Source organism: Alexandromys fortis, unplaced genomic scaffold (assembly GCF_014885135.2).
Source record: "Alexandromys fortis isolate MF-2015 unplaced genomic scaffold, M_Fortis_MF-2015_v1.1 scaffold_29, whole genome shotgun sequence".
In the NCBI taxonomy this organism is placed as follows: domain Eukaryota; kingdom Metazoa; phylum Chordata; class Mammalia; order Rodentia; family Cricetidae; genus Alexandromys; species Alexandromys fortis.
The window spans coordinates 7,550,616-7,577,407 of NW_026067891.1; positions in this window are offsets into that span (position 1 = coordinate 7,550,616).

The following is a 26,792-nucleotide window of genomic DNA, read 5'->3' on the forward strand; positions in this document are numbered from 1 at the left end:
GTCTCTCTTGCTAAGTAGGCTAAGCTATCTGATAGGTGTCCACCTGTCCTCACACGGGACTCACAAACTAAAATTATAAGCACATAGAATCACACTTTTTCTTCTGTGCACTGATTGAACTCGGGTCCTATTGCATCCATGCTAAGCAACTCATTGACTAAGCCATCTATCTCCCCTGGCTCCCCTAATTTATCAATTACCTGCTATGTGCCAAGCATATCCATTTAATTTTAGCCACTAAGTTCTTGTATTTTCCACCTGTCTATCTGTCCATCCACCCATCTGTCCATCTATCCATCATCTGGTCAACTTTTGATTCCTCAGTGCTTGTGATTATCTGCTCGGTGTAGGGAATACTCAAATTTATGAGGACAGATTTTTCCCCTCCAAGAATGAATCTTCCAGTCAGGACAATGGCTTCTGGGAAGATCACTGAAACACGGTGTGTTAGTCCTATTACACGGACCAGGTTGGAATCATTTACTGAGTTCCTATTGTATGCCAGTCCTCTCCCTACATTACTGCTATTTGAACCTGTGGCTCTTACACCATTGCTCCAAGCCAGAGCATGGTGGGCATCCTTGTTCTGTAGATGACAAGACAAAGGTTCTGAGAGATAACTTGGAAAAGGTCTGTCCTCCTCTGCCCAAACCTATCCTCCCCTCAAGTTTGCACACCCCCATTCTTCCCCCTGAGATGATAGCAGGAGACAGCATTAGCCACAGGCTGGGAAGAGGAGCAGCCTTGGCCTTTGCAGGCCGAGAAGAGTTCTGCTGTCCCAGAGGTCGGTGGAGCTCTCATAAAGACGGGATGTAGTGCCTCGAAAGAAGGAGATATTTGGACTCCTCGGGGAGGGAAGGATGAAGCTCTGAGGCAGGTACCCATGGCACCCCAACTCTGGAGCTGCCAGGACTCTGTTCTGGTGAGGAGAGGAGGCTTCTTTCATAATCAGGATACTAAGGGTCACCATTCTCAATGCCAGAGGCTATGGGGCATCGAACCTTACAAGTTTAGAAAGGACAGCTTCTTGTCAACGATGTGATTATGTTCTCCTCTCATCCTATCTGACTTAAAATCTCAATTTTGCAGCCCAGTCCATAAATCAGAGCAGAGTTCCCAACCCTGCATTTAGGATCTGGCTGGTGTGATGGCATACAGAGGCTTCCGAGAAAAGCTTTGGAGTTAAGACCCCATCCTGTCCTGCAGTGGTAAAGAACTGTCCTCCAGATAATTGGCATCCCGCTGATGATAAAGATGTAGGGCACATGGGACAGTGGCATCCATCTTTGCTTGATAACCAGAAGGTAACACCCAGTGTGGCCGTCTTCACCTTGTGCAGGCTTGCAACTCAGCAGTCAAGAGCAACTTCAAATTGTGCTGCATCTGGGGGACAAAGGAAGTGGGGAGTGGGCTGTGTGTAGGTTTCTGAATATTTGTCTTGAGTTGGGGGAGGGAGGTTGCCTTTTCTCTGCCTTCTTAGAAACCTGATTAGTCATTGTTAAACATTTTGAAGTGGAATGAAAAGAAAAAGGCAGATGACTCCAAGGGCACCAAGCGACTTTGATCTTAACAGAGCCATCATTGTCAGGGAGCCTTACAAAGGCAGTTTGCTTTCTGTGTCTAGATCCTGGTAATTAGGGCCTTCTAATGACCCGTTCCAGAAAGAAAGTTATTTGCTGTTAAGAACACTAAGCGTTTATTTGCTGGAAATTGGGCTTAATTCAATTAGCAGGAATTGGGAGGCACTCACAACACAAGGTATATTAGCCCGGAACTTGCTTTGTAATGAGACCCAGAAAGTATTTAGAGGGAAAAAGCTAATTACCCAAAATTCTTCTTTTTTCTTTTTTTAATAACACAGAGGGTTTAGCACAAATTTCAGAAGCCTGTATCCCAAATCCCTAAGCTTTAATTAATGATTACCAGAGCAGCGGAAGATGGGCAAGGAGCCTTGGCCAAGGGCGGTTCTTACTAAGTCCCACCCTCTGAACGCACTTCACAGTTTGCAAAACATTTTGAATATTCATGACCTCCCCCTTCTGGACCTGTCCCCAGCCTTGGTGTGATGACTTCTCCCAGCCTGCCTGACTCCCCTCATGGGCTGGTTGAGGTGAAGGAAGGAAGAAAGCAATGGTCCAAGTTCATAACCTTGGGCTAAAGTCTTATTTGCTACCCTGTATTGGTGCTGTCCAATCTGCTCACATGTAGTTACTTAGTATAAATGAATTAAAATGAAATAATATTTAAGATTGGTTCTTCACTTATGCTGGCACATTCTAGAGGTCTACAGTGGCCCTTGAAGATGGTGCAGATATAGCCTGTCCCTGTTATTCTGGAAGTTTCAAAAGGCAGTGCTGGCTTGGCTTATCCACCTTTTGAAGGCAATGTGATAAGGACTGAATGAGATGTTGTAGAGAAAACATGGCCCTGATGTAGGTTCAAATCATAGCATCATCTGTGATGGGCAGCCAGGGAAAAGCTCGTGGGAACCCATCCTTACCTCCTTATCGGCCCACTCTTGATTTAATGGGGAGGAGTGAGGAAGGAAAGGACAATGGCAGGAGTGAGACCCTGCAGAGTGTGTTGGACTCTGTTACCTGCCTGTCACAATCCAACAGCTAGAGAGACTCTGCTCATTGTCTCAGGAATCCTCACACCCACCCAGCTTGGTCCCTCCTCTTGACAGATGAAAGGATGGCATCTGGGGCAGGTGAAGTGACACAAAGCTTGCAGGGCTTGGAGCCAGGACAGTTGCTAGTCCCATGAACACCAGACTCAGTTTGTTCTCATTAATTCAAAGTCTGGGTGCCACTGTTTCATGAAGAAAGGATCACACTTGGCAGTTCTTGTAGTCACAAGGGTCCCTAAGAAGGTTCCAAAAGCCCCTCTGCTGTCTACTGGATTGAGGCTGGGAAATTCTTGAGAGAAAATAAGGGCAAAGAACGACCTTAGCAATATGCCCAACAAGGTACAAACACAGCACAATGAGCTGACCTAAGAGGAAATGCCATGGGTTTGAGGGTCATTGGAATGAGCCCATGCCCTCAGTGAGGTCCTAGGAAGAGGAGAGAAACGGCATTCTCCTAGATAATATTAACCTCTGGATGCTTCTTTAGAGCAGGAAAAAGGAGAGCCCACATGGCCATGAGGACCAGGCTGTTCTCTAAAGGTCATCTGGCAACTGATACTGAATGTGATGATGACTTGGGGACCACACTTCTGTGAGAAATCTGCAGCTTTTAAGTAGGTAGCACATAGCATCTTTCTGGGGCCAACACTGCCATTGGGAGGCACAGGTAAGAACTTGGGCAATGCATCTTGCTTTTTGTTTTACAAGAGGGAGAACCTCTTGATCTTAACTTTCTCATTTGAAAAACATCTGGAAACAGAGTCTATTTGCCTCACATAGTGGCTCCAATGCAGGACCAGCTGTCCTAGGACTGAGAGTTGCCTTGAGATTATGGGAACATCGGAGATGTTTGTGAAAAAGAAACTGAGGTGGAGGTAGTAGGGCTGGGGATAGGACTTAGAAACTGGCGTGGAGGTAGTTTGGCCTTAGTGGGTAGACTGCTTGCCTAGCATGAACCAGGCCCTGGGTTTAATCCTCATTGCTTAAACCAGGCATGATGTCGCAGGCCTATGATCCTAGTCTTAGGAGGAGGAGGAGGCAGGAAGATTGAAAAGTTCGTAGTCCTTCTTGGCCACATGAGTTTGACGTTACCCTTGGTCACATGAGACCTTGTCTCCAAATAACGTAAAATAGACATTGGCTTTCAAGTCCGGGCAATGACTGAGGTTTATATCAGAGGTAGGTCTGGGCTTCAGGGTGGCTGTTTATACTGTGTGCTGAGAATGCTGCCAGCTACGTTCTTCCTGTCTTCTCTACTGGTACTTTCGATATTTTGAAGCTATAGGGCCTGGCTTACTTGACTCCAGGTCCCAGCACTCAGGTTTCTCATAGTGAATCTTGGGAATGGGTGTTCTTTTGCAGCCTCCTGCTGTAACAGGACCTCGGACCTCAGTAGATCCCCAGACCTTAGCACAACCCATCCTGTGATGGAAGTACCATTCAGGCTGTAAAACTCAGCATGTAGACAGTACTTCCAGCCAAAATAGAAACAAAGACCTAATCCATCAAAGTCCATAGTTCTGGGAAAGTCTCTACATGTTCTAATCTTGCTTTTGGCTTCTGCAGTTCTGCTTCTGGTGAACTGCTACCTGAAGTGTGTCAATCCTGAACATGGTTTTTGTGCTTAAAGCCCACGTGAAAAAGCTTGGTTGCTACACTGGGATCTGGAACACCCAGTTCAGTCTCTGGCCAGCTAATAAGGACTTTCTATCAGCTTCTATCTGTGTCTGAGCAGTCTTCTACGGTGAATACCCCACAGCATTCCCTCTAGTTTATTCCATGGACATGATAGCCTCTTTTGTCTGTCCCAGAGGTTAGTGGCCATAGCCCTGTAGCATTCCCTTCACCCAGTGCATGATACAAGATACCTAAGTCATTCTTATCACCAACACATTATGCCCTGGCCTGAGGATGAAAGATGAAGTAAGTAGGATGCTGGCTTGTCCCTGCTGTGGGCAGGGGCACAGTACAGAGCAATAGCTTGACATTTTCTGGGATCAGAAAGCATTCCAAGCATCCAGGGGAGGTATCTCAGTCCTTAAAGTGCAAATGTGATCATGTGAGTCCAGCTCTCGGTACCCACATAAGGGAAAGCTGCCCTATGTATGTCTATAATCTCAATGCTGGGAGATGGAGGCAGGTGAGTTCAGGGGCTTGTGGGCCAGCTGGTCTAGCTGAGATGGTGAGCCCAAGCTCCAGTGATAGACCCTGTCTCAAAAAATAAAACAAAGAGTTCCAGCGGAAGACAGCTACTGTCCACCGCTGGCCCCCAGCCAGTGGGAGAAGCCCAGGGTTAGCAGGCAAGCACAGACTGTGTGTAGGTTGGGAAGAGGTAGCCCTTTAGAGTAAATGTAGGGCAGAAATGGGGGAAAACTCCAGGGTGTAGGTAGGGTGGGAGCTCCAGAGAACTGGATCACATGTTGTAAAACTGAAAGGGTTTGTATGTGTGAACGTATGTGTGTGCGCAAGCATGCATGCGCGCATGCATACATGAGGATATGAGTATTATGGGTGTCATTTTCTGTGGATGCACATGAGCCTGTGTGAGTGTGTGCATGTAGAAGTCAAAGGACAACCTCAGATGCAGCCTCAAAAATGCCTTAGTTACCATCCACTGCTTTTCGTTGTTGCTCTTTGTTTTGTTTTTTGAGACGGGGTCTGTCATTGGTCTGTCTTCACAGATTAGACTAGGTTGATTGGCCAGCAAGTTCTGGTGAGCCATCCATCTTTGCCTCCCCAGTTCTGCGATGACGGGTGCATTCTACAGTGTTTGGCTTTTTGCATTGGTTCTGAGGATTGAACTCGTGTCTTCATGCTTGCATGGCAAGCACATGCTGTCTGTGCCATCCCCACTGTCTTCCCAGACCCAAGCTTTCCCTTTCTTATTATAACACCTACTTTAATTCTGGGTCTCCATCTTGACAGCTGACTGCTGTCACTTCCCAATCCCACCCCAACATGATATGAGATTAACTTCCTGCTCACAGCACTTCACAATGGGGATTGCTTTTTATATGTATATATTTATCATCTATCTATCTATCATCTATCTATCAATCATCTATCTATCTATCTATCTATCTATTATCTATCTATCTATCATCTATCTATCAATCATCTATCTATCTATCTATCTATCTATCTATCTATCTATCTATCTATCTATCATCTATCTATCATCTATCTATCTATCTATCTATCTATCTATCTATCTATCTATCTATCTGTTGTCTATCTGTGTATGTATTGTCTATCTATCATCTATTGTGCCTGTGTGATGATGTGTGGGCAGAGGTGAGAGGATAAATTGACAAAATCAGTTATCTTCTTCCACTGTGTGGGATGGAATTTATATCTTCTGTCTCAATGGCAAGCACATTTACCTTCTGATCCTTCCATCCCACCAGCCTCAAGGGCTTCACTTCAACCTGTGTCACCTTGGTTATCACTCCACCCTCTGCCCAAGCCTTAGTTTTAAGGTAATGAGAAACCCAATAAGGAAGACTTAGGTCATTGGCTGTCTGTCAAGTAGAGGGAACAGGGTCTATTGGGATCTCCTTGGGGTCAGAGATAAAATCATATTTAACAAATTTCTGATTTGAGTTCACTGTATGGAAGAGGTCCTTGACTTTAGAAGCAATTCATTGTCCTGATTTCAGAGCTTATGTCGTTGAGAAATGACGGTAGCAAAGGTCCCCCAACTGTGATCTAATAAGAGACTTGAGGCCACCAGTCAGTGAGGCCTAAATTGATGGAGGGGTGAATGTGAGTGCAAGGTTCTTTACCAAGTCCCTGCCCCCCTTTCACTTTTAATCCTGCACTCCCACCCCCCAATGTCATTGCCTTAGATCCAATCCTTGGAGTGTGTCCTAAGACAAGGACTTGGACTCCAATGGCTTGCAAGAACAAGGGGTCCCTGAAAGCATGGGGTAAGGATGAAGGAGTCAAGAAGGCCAAGGATGGCATGTTAAAAGGCAGGTTTGCAAACTGGACGTGATTGTTCGTGCTTAGGTTCGTCCTAGCAGTCTAGAGACTGAGGTAGGAGGATTATAAACGTTAGACTAGCTTGGACTACATAGCAAGATCCTGCCTTACAGGAAGAAAAGAGACATATCTACAGACCGCTAGGTATCACAGCCCAGAGCTGTCACACTCAGGGAAGAGCATGCCTTCAGCAGAGGAGGGTGCTTCCTGGGGTCACCAGCTGGATTATGTTGGCTGGCTAGTGAGCCCCGAGAGCCTCCTGTCTCTGCCTCCTTAGTATCGGGGTTACAAACACATGCCACCCACCATACCTGACTTTTATGTGGGTTTTGAGGATTGAACTCAGGTCACAACAGGCACTCCGCCAACTGAGCGCCCCACCCCCACACACTTAGTATAGTCAAAGAACGCCAGCAACAAAACTCCTAGGGAAGTGTTGTGAGGACTGGGATAGCGACAGGGAGGGCATCTTAAGGAGCAGACACACTGCAGAGATCTAAAGCCTTCTCATTTCCATGCTCAATCTCTCCTAGTGTCTGAAGCCTACAGTTCCAGGGCCCCATGTCAGCGGTCATGTCCCCTTCCCTGATTTCCATCTGATGTAGCGAAACGGCCGATGGTCTGAGATCAGAGCCAGCCATCACCAGCTTTCCTGCCCGTGGCGATTTCCTCCTGCCTCAGGCCGCTTCATTCTGAAGCATCCTTCCTGGGCTTTTTGTTTTGTTTTTTTTTCCTGGTGATTATTTATTAGTATCTTCTGGATTCAAAGTTTCCCTTTAGTGTGTATAAGATTTCAGAGGGAGACCTGCCCGTCTGTGTCTTTAGAACACTGTGATGAGTTGTCATTTGTCCCTGGGAAGCAGACACAGGCTTTCTGTTTCCCTCAAAGCCTCTTTGGAGCTCCTACTGGTGCAGCTCAGCGGGCTCCCATTCCTGGCTCCAGTGGAATGTGATGTTGGGTTGTTTTCCTTTGTGGATCCTCTGCTCACAGATGTTTGTCCTTTGCCTTGTTTCTTTTTCTAATTAATTTTTGATTAAGTTTGGAAACACCTTCTGTCTCCACTGCTCAGATCCACTCCAGGCAGTCCTGTTTACTGAGGGTGTGGGCTGGAAGGCCCTGGCTGGTGACAGCTCTGATGTCCAGTGCTGAGAAGGGACAGAGCTTTTTGACTACTTTAATGGTCTTATCCTAGAGTTCAGACAACACAGAGTTACTCTTCGGTTAGCACAGGAAATGGAGAGAAATGAATGAATCGGAGATGTCTTTGGGAAGTGACCCACAGAGTGGAGGAAAAGGGAGGCACAAAGGTGGCCATCACATCAGAAAGAAAATGGAAGCCATACAGTGGAGCTAACTAAGAATATGTGTGTAAGCCCAGCATGGTTCATCCTGTATCCCAGCACTTGAAAGACTGACACAGGAGGATTGCAAGTTTGAAGCCTGTCTGGGATACATAGTAAGATTCTATCAAAAAGAAAGAGAGAGACAGAGAGAGAGAGAGAGAGAGAGAGAGAGAGAGAGAGAGAGAGAGAGAGAGAGAGAGAGAGGGAGAAGGAGGAGGAGGAGGAGAAGAGAGATATTTGCCATCTTTTCTTTTTTTAATTGTGTGTGTGTGTGTGTTTGAGGGTATATATGTCTATGCCTGAGCACAGAGGCTGGAGGAGGATATCTGATGATGTGATCCTCCTGTCTCTGTCCCCAATAGTGCTGGGATTCTAAGTAAGCCATACCTGGATTTTTACATGAGTTCTGGGGTCCTGAACTCATGGCCTCATGCTTATTCAGCAAGTGTTCTTCCCACTGATCTAGCTCCCTGACCCCCAGTATGTTTTCCCTATGTTAGCTATTCTGACTGCGGTGAGGCCAATTTTCAAAGTAAAAAATGTATTTACTTTATGGCTAGTGATGTCAAACACTTTCAGAAATTTGTTGGATATTGTGTTTCTTCTAAGATCTGTCTGCCCAGTTCATTATCTTGTTTTTTTGATTGGAAGATTTCTCCTTCTCCTTCTTTCTTCTTCTTTTTTTCTCTCTTTCTGGAGAGAGTTAAAAGAGTTCTTGATGGGGGTGAGGAGATGATGGAACACATGTGTGCTGTAAGCTGAAGGGGCCACTGGATGGAGGAAGGGGTCAGCAGAAGGGGGCAGAGGGGAGGGATGGGAAGGAGGGGATTGAGAGAAGTTCAGCAAAAACAAAACAAGTTTGAAAATGCCACAGAGAAGCCTGTTGCTTAGAAAGCAAGTATGGAGGGCCAGCAGGATTGTTCAGTGCTGTGCTTGCCAAGAGCTTGCTGCTGAGTTTGATCCCAGAACCCAGGAAAAGAGAGATCCAGTTCCACAGAGTTGTCCTCTGACCACAGAGTAGGTGTATGCATATAATAATAATAATAATAATAATAAATTTAAATAAATAAATGAAGAACGAATAAAGCAAAGAGATCAGAGGGGAGGGTTGGGCTTCAATGAAGCTGAGCCCATCCCAGTGCTTGGGAGGTGGAGACAGGTGGATCCCTGGGACTTGCTGGCTAATCATCTAGCCTACTTGGCAAGCTCCAAGTCAGTGAGAGACCCTGTCTTAAACAGCCAGGTGGACAGACAGTCATGATGGAACAACAGACAAGGGTGACCTCTGGCCTCTACATATATGTGCATATGAACACACATGGGTGTATATACACACATACAATTCAACCAGAAAAAAATGGAAAGAGGAAAAGTGCTTGTATGTATATAGACGCATCTTTTGAATCCATCATTCTAGCAGGAATTACTTACGGAAAGAGGAAATGAAGTAAATATCACCTTTTGCTGTCTTATTTGTTCCTTTTCATGTAGCTGTGCATTAGAGTCTGGGAATTTACATGTGTATAGGTGTCTTGCATGATTGTGTATATGGTAGTTCAAGAATGATGTCAACAATTTTTCTCACTCTTCTTTCCATCTTAATCATAGTGAAAGGGTCTCTCAAGCAAACCCAGTGTTTGCCAATATGATTGATTTCGCTGGCTACCTTGTTCTGCGGATTCTCTGTCCCAGCCTTCCCAGGCTAGAAATCAGCAGGCCATCATGTCCATCCAGCAGTTCCATGGGTTCTGGAGATCCAAATTCCAGTTCTTTTGCTTGCACTGCCGGTGCATTAACTGTTGAGTTCCTGACCCAGTTCCAGCTGCTGACATTCGGCCTTCTGTCCCCTGTTAGACTCTACCAAACCAACAGCAGCAGCAATATTGCGGAAACAGCAACACAAGCAGTATAAATGTAGGGTTTGGGTGTTTAATCTGTACCAAGATTTATGTGAGTATTTACCAACAAAGCAGTCTTGCACCAATGAGGAGCATAGGCACTGAGAGGTTCAGTGAGTCACCTTAGGTTGCACAGATGGTAATTGGCAGAGAGGAGATGAAGTTCCAGGCCAACTCCCAAGCCTGCTCTGTCACCTCCTTTACCCACACCTCAGTAGAGCCTCAAAGCAGGTGTGAGAAGCTCCGGCCCTAACTACAGGGCAGGGAGGTGGTGAAAGGGACTTTTCAAAGGCTGGGGTCACAGGTGAACGAATAGGCTGGAGAGGACATTGGGTGACTAGGTTTTGTCCCCAGAGGTACCGTGTCCTCTGACCTGAGCTGTGGTCATCTGGAGGCCACTCATGTAGACCTGGCTTCCTGTGGGATGCACCCACATACATCTGCTCATCTCCTAGCCAAGATTCTTCCTCCTTGGTATGTGTGTATGTAGACATGTTCATGTGTATTCACATGTGTGGGAGTGTGTAGTGTGTATGTGTCAGCCATTGGTCAGTGTTCAGTATCCTTGGTCACTCTCCATCTTGTTTTTAGAAACAGCATTACAACTTGGAGCTCATGGCTTTGTCCACACTGGTTGGCCAGCGAGCCTCTAAGATTTCTCTTGTCAGGCTTTTAACACCGGGGCTGGGCCTGCAGGACGGGGTTACCACACCTGCCTTTGATATGGGTGCTGAGGATTGCACGCAGGTCCTCACATCTGCACAGCAGGAGCTTTTACCATCCGAGCTATCCCTCCAGCCCCTCTTCTTTTTGCATTGCCCATGCTTCGACTTAGCTTGTGGACTCGTTCCTGGTAGAACCAGTGTGACCACCCAGGACTGTCTCGCTCATTGCTCTATGACAACAACTGCCCCGCTGGTTGTCTCAATTGTGATTTGTTCCGCTTACGTCAGAGGAGGCATATGTCGCTACTCAGACGGTGCTATGGCTCACTGGAAGAAACTGCATGTCATAGAGGCATGCTGCCAGGGTGCAAGCCAGTGCCCCCAATGCCCAGTGGGTGCTTCCTGTCCACATTTTAAACCCACCAGGGAATGACTGGCACATTTTCCTAAGATGGTCTCTCGTTGCACCCTATCCCCTGCTTCTCCTGAAGCATTCTCCATGCCAGCACAGATATCCTAAGATTTGCTACGCCTGCCAAAGAAGATAAAATACTCAGGGGTCACTAGGTAGGACGAGGTAATAAGAAAAGCAAACGGTCAACAGTAGGTCTGGCCCAGCTAAAGCAATTACCAAGTTCCTCCTCAATTCCCAGGCTGTCTTGGGAAGAGCAGAGATCTGGAGAGGAACATAAATAATGTCATCCCCACGCTGTCCAAGGTCCCCAGCATCCCTCCCTGCTGTCCTTTTCATTTCAGCTTCGTAAATACTGTCATTTTTAAAAAGAGTCATTGTTCATGTCTGTTTGGAGGTGACAGGGAAGTCACAAGTCACTCGTGGTCTGAGAAGGTGTTTCGTAGGAGCTGCCCTTGGCTGGGGAAGTCGGTGAGCAACGGTAGAATAATGCTGTGCCTAGGCACATGGGACTCTGCCTAGGATGCTGTGATTGGAGACTAGGCCACCCTGGTGGGATCAGACACACCTGAGTTCAAGCCACCATTCCAACCAATGGCTTTTTAAAATTGGAGGTGGTAAGCAAACCGATTGCCTGGGGTTGTGAGGATTGATTGAGAAGATATATGCAAAGTAGCAGTAACTGGAGCTGGGTAGGCAGCTCAGCTATTGGGGTGTCTTAGTTTCTTTTTCTGTTGCTGTGCTAAAACACCCAGAAAAAAGCAACCTATGGGAGGAAGGGTTTATTTGAGCTCACAGTTTAAGGTCCTGGTAGGCAGGTCAAGACTGTAGGGGCTTGAGAGCTGGTCATACTGCCACACAGCTGGAAGCTGGGTGCAATGAGTACTCTCCACATATCCAGTCCTGATCTGAGTCTTGGCATCACTCATAGGGTGCGGGTTTTCCCACCTCAGTTAGTGTAACCAGGATAAGCCCTCAGAGAAGTGGTTCTTAACCAGTGGCCTGTGACCCCTCCACAGGGGTTCTATATCAGATATTTACATTATAATTCATAACTGTAACAAAATTCCTGTTATGAAGTAGCAACAAAAATAATTTTATGGTTGGGGGGGTCACCATAACATGAGGAACTGTGTTAAAGGGCCACAGCTTTAGGAAGGTTGAGAACCACTGACTTCGAGGCGTGTAGAGGCCCAGCTCTCAGATGATTCTAGATGGGATGGGTTTATTCTGGTGAGCAGCACTGATCTAGATATTTGTTTCCTCCTGGTAGTGCTCTGCTTTGGTTACTGTAGCTTTGTTAGACAGCCTGAACCAGGCGGCCTGTGATGAACTCACTGTATTCTGTTTGCTGGTGCAGCAGCCATTTGGGATCTTGTAGTTCATGTTAATCTTTAAATGACTTTCTCCCTCTCTGGGACTTTGATGGGGATCACATTGTGTCTGTCGGTCACTCCGGGTAGCACGGACGTTTCCATAGCACCCACTCTTCCAGTCCATGAACACAAATGCTTATTTTTAAAAAAAAATTTACTGATTTATGAGTAATAAAATTATTCCAAATTTTCTTTATCAAAGTTTCACCAATTTTAATTTATAAGTTTTATCTACTTTGGATTAAATCTAGTCCTAAGTATTTCATCTTCTAGTTGTAATGTTCTAGATGTAAATGTTGTTATTTTTACTTTGTATTTTAAATTTTTATGTCTATGTATTTAGTAGAATGTTTTTATTTATTCTTTGATAGTTTTATAGCTGTACACAATGTATATTGAGCTCCCCATCTGCAGCTCCCCATTCTCCCCAAGGACCCTCAACAATCCTCTTTCGTATATGCACATATACGCATATGATTTATTTCTATTTTTTGTGTGCATGTGTCTGTTTCTTGTACGTTTGTGTCATATGCATGTAGCTGTTGTCTTCAGAATCCAGAAGAAGGTATCGCATCCCCTGGAGCTGGAATTTCAGGTGCTTGTGGGCTGCTCAACATGGAGACAAGGAAACAAGTTTAGGTCCCAGGGAAAAACAACTTGCTGTCTCTCCAGCCCCTGCCCTTTGTGTGTGTTTCAATAGCAAATGAATTCCATAAGGGTTCGTGCATTCTTGGTTTCGGCTAACGCACTCCCACCCCTTCTATGCCATGTTCCTGTAACCCCCATATCTGCTTAAACCCTTTAACTCATTTTCATAACGTGTGTCCTGCTGTACGGTCACCCCTTAGTGCCGTTTTCCTTCCAACTTTCACAGGCCTTTCCCTTCCAGCTTCCCAACCTCTACAGACAAGATTGCCTGATTAAAATGGAAGTTTTAATTACTTTTCACATGTTTTTAAACAATTTGATGTGTGTACATAATACATTCTGGTTGCATCACCCCCTCCCACCAAATCACGGTCTTGTCACCAAGTCCCCACCCCACTTTCATGTTCATTTGCTTTTGCTTTGTGACTTAGCTTGGTGTAAACAATGCCATTTATGTGTGAATGGGTGTGGAGCTCTTCACCAGAAGTCACTCCCGATTTTTTTGTGGCTCATTCATTGTTTGTAGAAAAGTAATCAACTTCAGATGCCGTTTCTGTAGTTTGAAATTTTACTTATTGTGTTTAAGAGTTCTAATAATGAGGCCTGGCGGTGGTGGTGCATGTCTTTAATCCCAGTACTCGGGAGGCAGAGGCAGGCGGATCTCTGTGAGTTCGAGACCAGCCTGGTCTACAAGAGCTGGTTCCAGGACAGGCTCCAAAACCACAGAGAAACCCTGTCTCGAAAAACCAAANAAAAAAAAAAAAAAAAAAAAAAAAAAAAAAAACAAGCGTTCTAATAATGTTTGTGTTATCTCTGGGCTTTTCTATGTATGTGAGCATATCATCCAGAAAAAGGGGCCATTTTAGCCCTTTCTAGTTTCTTCTCACTTATTCTTTTTCTTGTTTATTTGCTTTGGCTAGTATCTCTAGAGGTGCATAGAAAAATGATTTTGTTCTCTTCCTATCTTATTAGTTATTAAGTTAATCACTTTTGACTTCTATTATTATATTGTTTTGCTGATGTTAATTGTGACTTTTATCTGGTTGGGGTACATTATATAACTTTGGAAGTTTGGCATTTTGATTGTGATGGATGCTTAGCTTTGTTGCACCTTTTGTATCTATTGAGATAATCATGTGATTTTTTTTCATCTTGGTTTATGGGATTGGTAGATTTACATCTGTTGAACTGTGGTTGAAGCCTAGGAGTAAACCTCATGTAGTTGTGTGGTATAATCTTCGTAGTGTGTTGTTGGATACAGTTTGTTCATGTATTAGGAAGGATGTTTATGCATATGGTCATTGAGTCTGTAGAATTTTTATGGTCTCTTACCTATGATTTGGGGTATCAGGGTGATGCTAAAAAGCATAAAATACATTCAAAATGTCTCTTCTACTGTTTTTTTTTTTTTTAAGAAGAATTTAACAGGGAAATGGAATGCTCACCACTGTAAACAAAACAGACCAAATTAAGATATGTAAAGAACCTTCCATCTGACACCAGCACAACACATATAATTTCAACTTTATATGAAACAGTCTCAAATACATATCACACATGATGTCATACAGGAAGTCTTAACAAATTCAAGAAAATTAAAATCATTTCACAAGTTTTTTTTCTGACTAGAGCAGAATTAAAGAAGACATCAGTAGCAGAAAGAAAGTAGAAAAATTCACAAGTAAATAGGCACTAAGGAATACATTCTTGAACCACCACTTCATGACAGAGAGAGTCAAAGGGAAATTTGGGATAGATCTCAAAATAGATGAAAATGAAGATACAACACACTTAAGCTTAGGAGATGAATCAAGGCAGTGTTAGGTGGGAGGCAAGCCGACATAAGTATTGACATTCAAAGTTCAACCTGGACTTTGGTTTGACCTGAGTTGATAGTTCAACCTGGATACCTCCAGGAACCAGAAAATAGCAACCCAAAAGTTAGCAGAAGTAGGGAAACACTTGAAACAGAAACAGAAAATATGATTAGAATAGAAAATAATTAACCAAAATGTGAATTGTTTGTTAAAGTTGTATTATCATCTATCTATCTATCTATCTATCTATCTATCTATCTATCTATCTATCATCTATCGATCTCTCTCTCAACCTACCATCTATCTGTCTGTCTATCCATCATCACCATCTCTCTATCTTTCTATCATCTATGTATGTATTATGTGTGTATGTATGCATGTATGTATGTATGTATGTATCTATCTATCTATCTATCTATCTATCTATCTATCTATCTATCTATCATGCATATATGTGTGATTGAGGGTATGTATGTACACTATGTACATGTAGGTTAACCACAAACATTAGAAGAGGGCATTGGATCCCCTGGAGCTGGAGTTATGGATGGTCATGAGCCACTTATGGGTGCTGTAAATCAAACTTGTATACTCTGCAAGAACAGTAAGTGCTCTTTGCACCCCTCCAGCTTTCTATCTCAAGTTTAAGCAATCAAAAATCTCATTGTCCAAGAATCATGAGTTTGGGGAGGCTCTGCTAACTGAGACTTACTGAGCTACTCTCTTCATGTAGCTACACCATGGTATAAGTTTGTGAGCAGTGGCTAAAATGTGTGCTGTTAGTTCCACTGTCAGTGTATTAATTGTATGCATTAGTTCAGATGACAAAACCCATGAAAACTTCAGTCTGTTAACTTAGTAAAGCTTAATTATTTTTTTCCCTGTCAGATGTCTACAGTGGTTGGCTGCTACTTGTGGTCCACAAGGTGATCCAGATATTAGGCTTCTTTGTCTTGCGACCTTCCCCTCCCCTCACTCTCAAACCTAAGTGGGAATCTCACAGCCTCTTAAGATGTTTTACCTGAAAGGGACTCATCCCACTATTGGTCACATGTCATAGGCAGGAGCTGGTGTCATGACATCATCTAGACCCAGGAAAAGCAGGGAAATATGGTTTATTGTCTACGTAGCCACCAAGTCCATATGGTGGAGCAAAGTACAATTCTATAGTGGACAGTTAGTCTTTTCTGCCAGTCATTAGCTGGAGGCTCCAGAACTTCTTTTGCGGAGTGTGCATGTGAGTGTGTGTGTGTCTATGTGTGTGTGTGTGAGAGAGAGAAAGATCTGTGTGTGCTTGTGTGTGTATGTGTGTGTGAGAGATCTGTGTGTGCTTGTGTGTGTATGTGTGTGTGAGAGAGATCTGTGTGTGCTTGTGTGTGTATGTATGTGTGAGAGAGAGATCTGTGTGTGCTTGTGTGTGTGCGAGAGAGAGAGATCTGTGTGTGCTTGTGTGTGTGTGTGTGTGTGTGTGTGTGTGATCATGGTGGGCAGGTGCATGTGTGGGTATAGTATGTACATGTGTGTGTGTGTTTTAAAAGTACGTGGAGGCAAGAGGAGGCCATTGGATGTCATTCCTTAGGATTGGTCTACTTCTGTTTCCAACTAATTTCTCACTGGGACCTGATGTCTGCTAGTTCAGCCATTCTAGCTGTCCAGGAAGGCCCCAGCAGCCTCTTTTCTCTGCTTCCTTGCTTTAGGGATCAAATGCATGTTATTTTAAAGGGTGCTAAATGGTTAGTTCACGTTCTCATGCTTTCAGGCAAACCCTTCCCCCTGAGTCACCTCCTCAGCCATTTCTACTATTTCTGGACATTGTCCTACCTCTCCATGTGTGACCTTCCCATGTAGCCTTTGAGTCGCTATGTCTACTGTTCATGTCCAATCCCTCTGTTCAGTAAAAGGGAATCAGACAGGTCACAGCTCTGATAACTGGAGGATGATAGGAGAACCAGTTAGGAAATGGCAAAAAGAAGACAGGGTGAAGTTCTGGGGAGCAGACATGATCTTAACAAAGCTGGTCTAGATGGAAACACATTGCAGTGGGATAAATAACCTCAGCCATGTATATGCCCCTTAGATCACTGGTTCAAGGCCATCTGTTTGCAGGTCTGTTTGCTTCTCAGACTTTCAGGCCATTCTCACATCCAGTTTCCTCCCCACGTTGATGCCATTAGCATGTTCAAGATATGCCTGGTAGCAGCCTGTTGTAGCTCCCTGTGTGGTTCTAAAGTGCAGTGGGGATTAAGAGGAGTCTGAGGGCTGGAGAGATGCTTAGTGCTGAAGAGTGATTGCTGCTCCTGCAGAGGATGTGAGCTTGGTTCCCAGAACCACATCAGGTAGCCCACATAACTTCAGATCCAGGGGATGGGAACCAGAAGCCTTTTTCTGGACTATGGGGGCACCTGCAGTCACAAGAGCATGCTGTCCCTCCTTAACTAAAAATTAAAGGATTGGTATGTTTACCCCTTTTCTGACCCAAGAGTGTAATGAGCCGTTTCCACATACCTCCTCACTGAGATCCTATAAAACATGGGAGGGGTGGCTTCTTAGAAAGGATTTGGATGTCTTTAGGAGAGGGGATATGACCCTGTATTGCTGAAAATCAAAGCATTGCCTCTGCTCACTTAGAGCCTTGGGTTATAACTGGTGGCCAGCATCTTTTGCTTTGACATCACACATCCCAGACCAGCTGTTGACTCCACTCCTGTCCCTTTCCCAGAGTCACAGCACTTCCAAGGTGGACATGCAGCATAAATTAAGGCATTTAGACCAGAGAGAAAGCATCTCAGATTATGGGATTCCAAAGACTGTAACTAGAAGGAAGATCATGGAGACTCCAGCAGGGATTCCATAGCAATTCAGATCATAGCAAGAGGGCTGGGTAGAGGAGAGATGGGTATAGAAAAGGCAGAACCTCTTGCTTTTACCATCTGTGACTCACGGCGAGGAAGAAAGGATCCAGGTTAGGCTACAGAGCATTGCATGCTGTGCTCTCTGGGGGAAGTCCCGAGCCTGAATTTCTGTAGCATTGACAATGCCGTGAGGAAAAGCCCCACATGGTGGACTCTGAGGACTTAGAGAGCAGCTAAAGCCCTCAGCACAGTGGCTGACCCACAAAATGCAGAAAACCCACGCTACCTTTCTCATCTCTTTGCTTTGTATTGGTTGGAGTCACACAGCCTGGATTTACTGTGGGGTCACCGGTTCCTGAAGCAGGGAACATTAGGACAGTGGGTAGATGCTCTGAAAGGACCAGCAGGAGCTAGACATTGTCTAGACAATTGCATCCTTACTATAGAAGGCTCACAGAGCAAGAAGGAGACAGAAGCCAATGTATACTGCATATTCCAAATAATTCAACAATTTCATGCTTCCTTTAAACATTTCTGGTTTCCTTCAGCCCCCTTCCATTTGTGTGTGTGTGTGTGTGTGTGTGTGTGTGTGTGTACGCTCATGTGGGTGTGTGCACTTGTGCATGTGTACCCATGTACACATACATGCCTATGTATGGCTGTATATGCACATACAGAATCCAGAGGTTAGCCTCAGGCATCTTCCTCTATTGCACTCCACCTTCTTTTTTGAGACAGGGTCTCTCACTGAACCTGTAGCCCATTTCTTGCAGACAGCCTGGCCAGCAGGCCTCTAGGATCTGTCTGTTTCTGCCTCCATAGAGCTGGGAGTACAGATGCACACCACTGTACCTGAATTTTATGTGGGTGTTTCGAATCAAAATCAGGTCCTCATGCTTGTACAGGAAGCTCCCCCACCCCAGCCATCGCCTCAGTACCTCTGATCCTCCTGTTTTAACATAGTGAGTTTGTTTCTATCCAGCTGTCCTCTGAGTAGTAGCCTTGTTCAGGTTGCTGCAGACTCTGCTTGATGATCACTTTAGTTGTTTACAAGACAGGAATGGACCAGGATGCTGAACCAATCCCCTATTGATTGACATCTAGCTTGCTTCCTATTTCCTTTTTCCATTGCACACACACTTATTTACATGTGTGTATACATGCTAAAGGACATAATTTTGTCCCATAAGCCTTTAGCTGCAATATATATATATATATATATATATATATATATAGTAAGGTGAGGAGGGCTCAAAAGCAAATTTATTTCTATTTCTAGATTGCCCTATATTATAGTTGATATGAAGTATCCGCTGCAAAGGGCTCGTGTGCTAAAGACTTAGTCCCTATCTTGATCAAGAAGTTGAATGATCGAGAGTTGACTGTAACATGAGGATGCTAACTTCATCAAAGGCTTAATCCACCACAAAGCTCATCGGTGAACAGCCTGTTAAGAAGTGGAGCCAAATGGAAGGAGCGGGGTGGGAGCTAGCTTCACTCTTTAATTGACCCATAAATGAGTTATTTGGCGAGTGGTTTATTAAGAGAGGGAATGTCTACAGTAGAAGTAGGGCATTGGGGCCATCCCTTTGAAAGGTATGTTCTTCCCAGACTCTTCCTCTCTTTCTCTTTTCTTCCTAGTTGACTTGATGTGAGCAGCTTTTTCATTCTGCTCTTTTTCCCATGATGCTCAGCCTTACCACAGGTGGTCCCAGAGGCGATGGAGCCCACTGGCCATAGACTAAACCTCTGTAACCATGAAGCCAAATACATCTCTTTTCCCTGTTTCCTCGAATGTTTTGCCAGAGTGACAAAATTTACCTCGCACCCCAAGCTAAATTGTCAAACAGAACCTTCTTGGGAGCCTTTTAAAACCTTGCATCCTGGGTGGTGAGATGACTCAGCAGGGAAGCACTTCCATGCAAGTCTGCTGATTCAAGTTCAATCTCCAGAACCCACAAAAAGCTGGAAGGAGAGAACCGAGTCCACGGAGTCATCTTCTGACCTCCATACACACGCCTCCTCCATCATACACATAAACACCACACGCAAAGAGTAAAGAAATAAATACCCTGGCATCTTACTTTCAACAAAGGGGTCCTTAGGGGGAAAAAAATCCTATTTGCTAGTGGAGTGCCACTGGAAGGGACTTTGGGAGTGCCAACATCCACTTCTCTTACAAGCCCAGGCCCCTCTCTTCCATGTAATTAAGCGTCAGGTAATGTCTCCAGCCTCCCCAGTGTCTTCCGACATGTGCCAGAATGACTGATGGGCACATGGCAGCTCAGACGCAGATACCCATCAGCCCAGGGCTGTGACTGCTCTAACCTTTCCAGTAAACAAGTTCCAAGGGCAAACCAAGGGCAGGGATTTGTGAGGCTTTCCTGATTCCCTGCCCCTAGAGTGTCTTGCTTTTACTCTCTCAGCCCTGTGACCTCCTGACCTCTCACAATTATCTCTGCACTAGATTCAAAGTGTGTTTTAGCATCACAAGCAAACTGCTCTTAGGTTGCCTGCTGCCAAGATTCTGAGGTAACTGCAAGTAAATATTTCACTCCTGACAAGTGAGGGTTATCAAGAAAGATGCTGTGCGTTTTCAAGGGGAGTTTTAAGAGATATGTATTCATTGGCCTTGCCTGGTGACTACAGACTTTGGTTGGGGTGGGGTGGAGGTGGGGAGACAAATCTCATCCATGAACAGGTTCTTTTCTCTTTTGAAAACTTTTAAAAGCTAGTATGAGTTTTGACAACACAGTATCTAGAACCAATCTTGGGTAAAAATGAATGGGGAGCTGGGGAGATGACTCAATGGGTATAAAGCTCTTGCTCCAGTCATGAAGACAGGAGTTTGAATCCCTAGGACCCACTTGAATGTTGGGTGGGCATGATGGCCTGCTCCAGTCCATGTCCTTGGGAGGCAAGGGTATGGGGGTCCCTGGAGAAAGCTGGCTAGCTTAATCAATGAGCTCTGAGCTCAACTGAAAGCCTGCCTCAATGAATAATGTAAAGAGTGTTCAAATAATCTCTCCAGGACAATTCTGGCCTCCGTACACATGTGCATGCACACCTGCACATATGTAAATATATATTTAGGCACACCATTAGCACACAGACATGTAATGAAAAATAGAGAAGAGAGATACAGACAGAAAGAGAAAGAGACAGAGGGAATGATAGAGATCCCAGTCTTTGATAAAGCATCCTATAGGTGATCTCAAATGTAGCTGGGTTTGCTGCTCTGGGTCCCCTGGTGGGAAGCTCAGAAAAGTCATGCACAAAGCTATCCGAGTCAGAGCTGGCCGCTCTGTCTTCATTACAAACTTCATGTTCTCTCCACACCAACTCAGGAAAGCAAGGTAGGAATTGGTGTCCATTTCCAAATGAGGGGAAACAGACTCTCAGAGAGGGCACCACCTTTCCTGGGGGGCGCTCAGCTTGCTGGCCGTGAAGACTTAGACAGCTCTGCAGTGGTTCAGATGTTCTTTCCCAGCTGGACACTGGATCCAGTGCTGGGAAGACCATGGGTGACAGTAAACAAAAGTGATGGTGATCGCGTGTGGTCATGCGCAGAGGGCCCAGGAGCTCTCTGGCTCACAGAACCTGCTGTTTGCCATGGACCAGGGACTGTGCCAAGCACTTCGGATGTATTATTTTGCTTAATTCTCACAACAATCTTGTGAAATGTTATAATTTTCACTTGCGAAGACTAAAATTATAGGCTTAGCAACACTAAGTACCTTTTGTGTGTTTGTCTATTGTTGTATAATAAAATGCTTCCAAATCCACTAACTATTGATTACGTTCAAGATTTTGTGGGCCACGGGACTGGATTAGGCTTGCTGGGCACAAGTTCTCAAGGAATATCTTGGTTGCATCCAGTTGGAAGATGGGCACTTCAGGGTGTCTCATCTACCTGGGACATCAGAAGGCAAGTCTGGAAGTTTAGACCCAGCTGGGACTGGTTTCAGGTTTTCTAGATGTGGCTTGTCCAGGATGGGTGCATTGGGACAATCAGTCTTACATTTAGAAAGTGTTCCAAGTGACACTTGTAGACAGGGCCAGTCTTCAAGGTTCCTTTCACTATAATCTCTTGGTTAAGCTCATCTGAGGGTTGACGGGATGCAGGAATTATTGACACGGATCTCCACACTCAATGCACCGAAGAATGCGAGCTGCTTTAAGTTCCTGCACTGGCCAAAGGGACAGTGCAACCAAATGGATGCAATCAAGCTATGAACGTGACCTTCGCTCCAGAGCCATCCTCCGAGGGTCCCAGGAATCCAGGTGGACTCGTCACTTCTCTTGCTGCCGTGACGAAATCTCCAAAGGCAATTTTGGGAAGGAAAGCTTTTCAGCTCACAGTTTGAGGGTACAGCTCCCCGCAGGGCAGAAGTAGGAGGTGGCTGGTCACTCTGCTTCGCAGCTGGGAAGCAGGGAGAGGTAGACGCTGCCACTCATTTCCTTTGCGTTCCGTTCAGGACTCCAGCCTGTGTTTAGGGCAGGTCTTCTTTCCTCAGTTTACCCTCTCTAAGAACACCTTCACAGACCCATTCCACGGTTTGCTAGGAAATTCTAAAATCATCAAGTTGACAGTGAAGATGGACCATCATATCAGTTAATGTGGCCTCTGCAGGTGGAAGCTGAACCACAGATGAAGCTGTGCCGTAAGTGGATGCCGAGCAATAGGCAGATGCTGGGCCACACACAAGGGGATACTGTGGAGGCTGGACAGGGGCTGCCGCTTATTACCAATATTCCCACTGGGAAGGCTTCCCAAGGCAAGGCTCACAGAGGACTCCTCAAGGTCACCCAACTTCTGACTGGCAGGACCTCCACTTGTCTTATTACCCAACCAGAAGTCTTTTTAAGCTTCGCTATGTTTTAATGGCAGAGCACTGAGTGGTGATGTTTATACCAATGGCAACCACCTAGAGATTCCACCAGTCCAAGCAGAGTTGACTCAAGTTCATGGAGAAAGCCCATCCTGGTGCCTTTATTCCCAGTGACTTTTCAGAGTCAGGAAGTCAGACAGTTCCCATTATTTCAAAATGAATCAAGAGGGCGTCCTGCTGCCCTGGTGACAAGGGCTGGTGATGTAACCCAGGAACACCAATGTCACATTACCGTTACATTACACACATACCTCAAACCCAACTCCCCTTGAACCTTCTGGAAACTCACAGTTTCTCACTGGGAATGAAGAAAAATTGCCTAATATCCTCCAGTGAAACCCACTGGTGAAGGCTGGCCAGCATGGTGGGGTGGAAAAGACGGGCTTTGTGGTATTTATGAGGTTTGCGTTCTACCCTGAACTAGATGGGACGGGGCTGGAGGATTGGGTTTGAGAGTGACAACAGGCTTCTAAATCTACCGGAGACATCAAAAAACAAAAGAGCAAAAAAGTAAAGCTGAAGAAGCCAGGCAAGCAGGAGCCCCATACGTGGACGTTCATGCACATGCTGGTCTTAGGACTTGCAGCCTAGCAAAGATCACCAGCAGACCCCAGACATGAAGACTTAACACTTTTATTTGGATGATTATCAGCAGAAGAGATCACATCCATGATCATGTCCTCCTGGGCCCTTCCCCCGAAGGTCTGCTAAGGTAACATTCTGGCTTTACAGGCAAAGGGTTACCTGTTCAGTGCAGCGGTGACATTTGCTGATGGGGAGAGAGATCTGAAGGCCCAGCAGGCCAGGGCTTAAGAAAGGATGTGATAATTCTGTCTTGGTACCTGGCAGCCCACATGCAGTAGCATTCACCAGGTCATAAGAACCCAGAAGTGAATGCTGGAGCATGGGAGGGGAAGACATACAGAGGGTCCGCATCCATCAATGAGATGGGGATGGGAGAATGTCCCGTTGAGGAATGGGAGATGCTGGCGCGGGCAGAGATTTCTGGGTTGGAGGATGGCCAAGCTGTGCAGAGAGCAGCATCTCTCATTGTGGAGAGCTGGGGCTCAGCTCAAAGTTCTCCGCTTGCCAGAGAAGTAATTAAGCCTCTTTGATCTTATCTGGGCTGTTTACAGTGAGCTCCATCCAGTGTGTGAACATACCCCCCCCCCCCCCCGTGCTTAAATCCTTTCAAGTTTCTGTCCTGTGGGACCAAGGGACCTGTGCACTTCAGGTGCACAGGCTTCGGAGAGATGCCACAGGCTGTCAGCATAAAGGGTCCAGGTGACAGAGAGACTTGCGGGGCCCCAGACGGTGTTAAGAAATGTGTGGAGTGAGACCAGGTGACTGGCTGAACCTTCGCTTCCTCAACAGCAGTGAATTCAAGCCTGGTGTCTATGGATCTTTGGGTCTAAAATGTCTGTCTGTCCTGACGTCTCTTCTAATGTCAGAGCTGGGTTCCATTCCAGCTTCTGACATTTCCAGTGTCAGGTGAGGTAAAGGCTTCGCGTCCCCCGTCTCGGTTTCCCTGTCTGTGGATGGGACACGGCAGTGCATTTTGGAGGTGAGAGTTGAAATGGAATCATAGACAAGTTCTTAGCACAAGGGAAGAGGGGCGCCTTCATGTTGGGATTTCAAAGACAAGTCGGAAACTGGAGGAGAGCAAGGAAAATGATTAAAGGGATCAGGAAACGCAGGAACAAAGCACTCCCTCCTGTCCTGCTGGGAGTTTCCCATGTCCCTTCTGTGCCCTGTGCTGGTCCGCAGAATGGCCCACCAGCAGCAGGCCTCTAATCAGATCAGCCCCCCACTGCACATTCTCTGATGGCTGCTGCCTCGCCCAAGATCAAAGCCAAGGGCTGCAGCCCGCCGTCTTTTAAAGAGCCCTCATCCCACGGGCCGCTGTGGTTCATTTTCCTGTGTCCGGTATGCACTCAGCCATTACGGTGCAGGAAGGCCGTGGGTCTGTGGGTGTACCTCTCTGAGGAAGCCTGGAGCGGAGAGCACTGGAAATGAATACTCAGACTGATCACGTTGCCATTTGTTCCTTAGTGTGTGTATCCGAAGTGTGATCATAGGTCACAGACAAGACACGGCTTCTCTCCAGTTGACCCCAGCCTAACTGCGCTGTATTGCTTTATTATGTGCATTGTTTTCTTCTGACTGCATGCACACGTGCCCATGCATGTGGGGGCCAGAAGACAAGCTCAGCTCTCAGTCTTCTGATGTCGTCCACCTTGCTTGCTGACATAAGTTCTCTAATTTCTCTAGAATTCTCCAAGTAGTTGGATGGCTAGAAAGTCCCAGGGAGCCATCTGTTTCCACTTCTGTTTGGAGATTGTCAATGTATGACACCATACCTAACATTTTTTTTTTTTTTTTTTTTTGGTTCCTGTCCTGGAACTAGCTCTTGTAGACCAGGCTGGCCTTGAACTCACAGAGATCCGCCTGCCTCTGCCTCCTGAGTGCTGGGATTAAAGGGGTGTGCCACCACCTCCCGGCTCATACCTAACATTTTTAGATGGGTTCCAGGGCCTCATAGCCGCCAGCGATCACTTCACTGACTGAACTATCTAACTTTGTGTCTTACTTGGTACAGTGTGGTGTGCCACTATGTAGGATCAGGTGAGAGAGTCGTTTTTATTCATTTCCCTCTTGATTAAGAAAAGAAACCCCAGGGTTCCTAAAAGGCCTCTTACTAATAGTGTTAGGCTGTATTTTCTTTCTTGCTTTGAATTTGAGTTTCGCTTTTTAAACAAATGCATTCTCTGTTGGAATGTTTCGAACAGCTGGAAGAAAGGAAAAGCCCCTGTCACTTTCTGGGATGCACTGAGTCCCAGTAAAGGTCCAGGCTGTTCTTCAGAGATGACTCTTTTGTCAGCTTGGTGTGTATCCTACATTCTCCTTTCAGGCAGGTGTTTGTGGGGGGGGAGGATGAATCATGTTTAGAGACATTAGCTGTATTAGTATTTGTTCCTGTCTTATGCCTGCACTGTGGAGTGCACCTTTCTTCTAGTGTGTGTGTGTGTGTGTGTGTGTGCGTGTGTGCATGTATTGCACGCCTGTGTCTGTGTGCACGTAAACCTGTGGAGACATTGCATCATATTTGAAAATAAAGATACCTCACTGTTTATTGGACTTGCAAGCCTGCCTAGCCTTTTGGCATTCAATTCGAATTTATCATCTAACCAAGCTTACCCTTGAGAATCATGCAATAGCACCATGAAAAGAAGTCACCAGGATGAGGCTTCAGAATGTTTAAGTTTACAGCTGTGTCAAGTCACATTCACAGCTGTCCTGGGCCACACGTTCCCCGCGGTGGCGGGTTGGAAGCAGGCTGGATTGTAAACTCGGTGTTCAGCAGCCACTTCTAGGGTACTTGGCCTTTATTTGTCTGGAGCCACATGTTGCCTGTTAAAAGCTGCTGAAAATGGCTTTAGTTGGGGCAAAGAAATCTCTAGTTCCACATAAGCTCAGCTGCTTCGATCATCTTGTCCCCTTAGAGGTGGCTGAGCGTGTACCCCTATATTTTAGCCTCTATAGAGTTTTGATCAGTCTAGGATCACATTAGCCCTTGTGACAGGAGCTGTGTGCAAACTTCTCCATATTAGTATGTGTTTGCAGTAATTACAAAGAGCGGGGTTGCTGTTTGGGGGGTGATCAAGGGATTTTGCATCAGGAAATGCACACAGAAAGCATATGCAGATGATGAAGTGCAGGAAATCAGAGGAGTCGGCTGAGGACTGCATCGCCCATGCTTGTTAGGGGTCGGCTGAGGACTGTGCAGTCCTTGTTTGTGTGTGGAGAGAGGAGCTGAGTCTGCCTGAAACCTGCAGCTGTTGAACGTCAGATTTATTCCTCATTACTCCCCTTGGGGGAGCACAGGGAAAAGCATATGCATGCACACACACACACACACACACAGGAGCCTGTGCGGCTGAGGGATCTCCTTGTACTTTAGGAATGTGGTAATAGTTGCAGCATCCCAGATTCTTTCAGAGCTGTGCAGGGAGGGAGGCATGATATAACTCTGACCTGTGACCATCATTTTCCCTTATGGTGCTTTCCCCAGACCACAGCATATCAGGCATTTGGCCATGGCTCACGGGCTCTGTTGGGTGAGGGCAGCCTAGAAGCTAGGCCCTGGCTTGGAAAGCTAATGAGACATGAAAGCATCTCTGTGGGAAGGGAGTTATGTCTGCTCCCCTCCCCATCTGGGGCAGATGGCTTTGGGGAGGGTTGACGCATTCCTCATGAGTGTGGATGGGGCAGTGT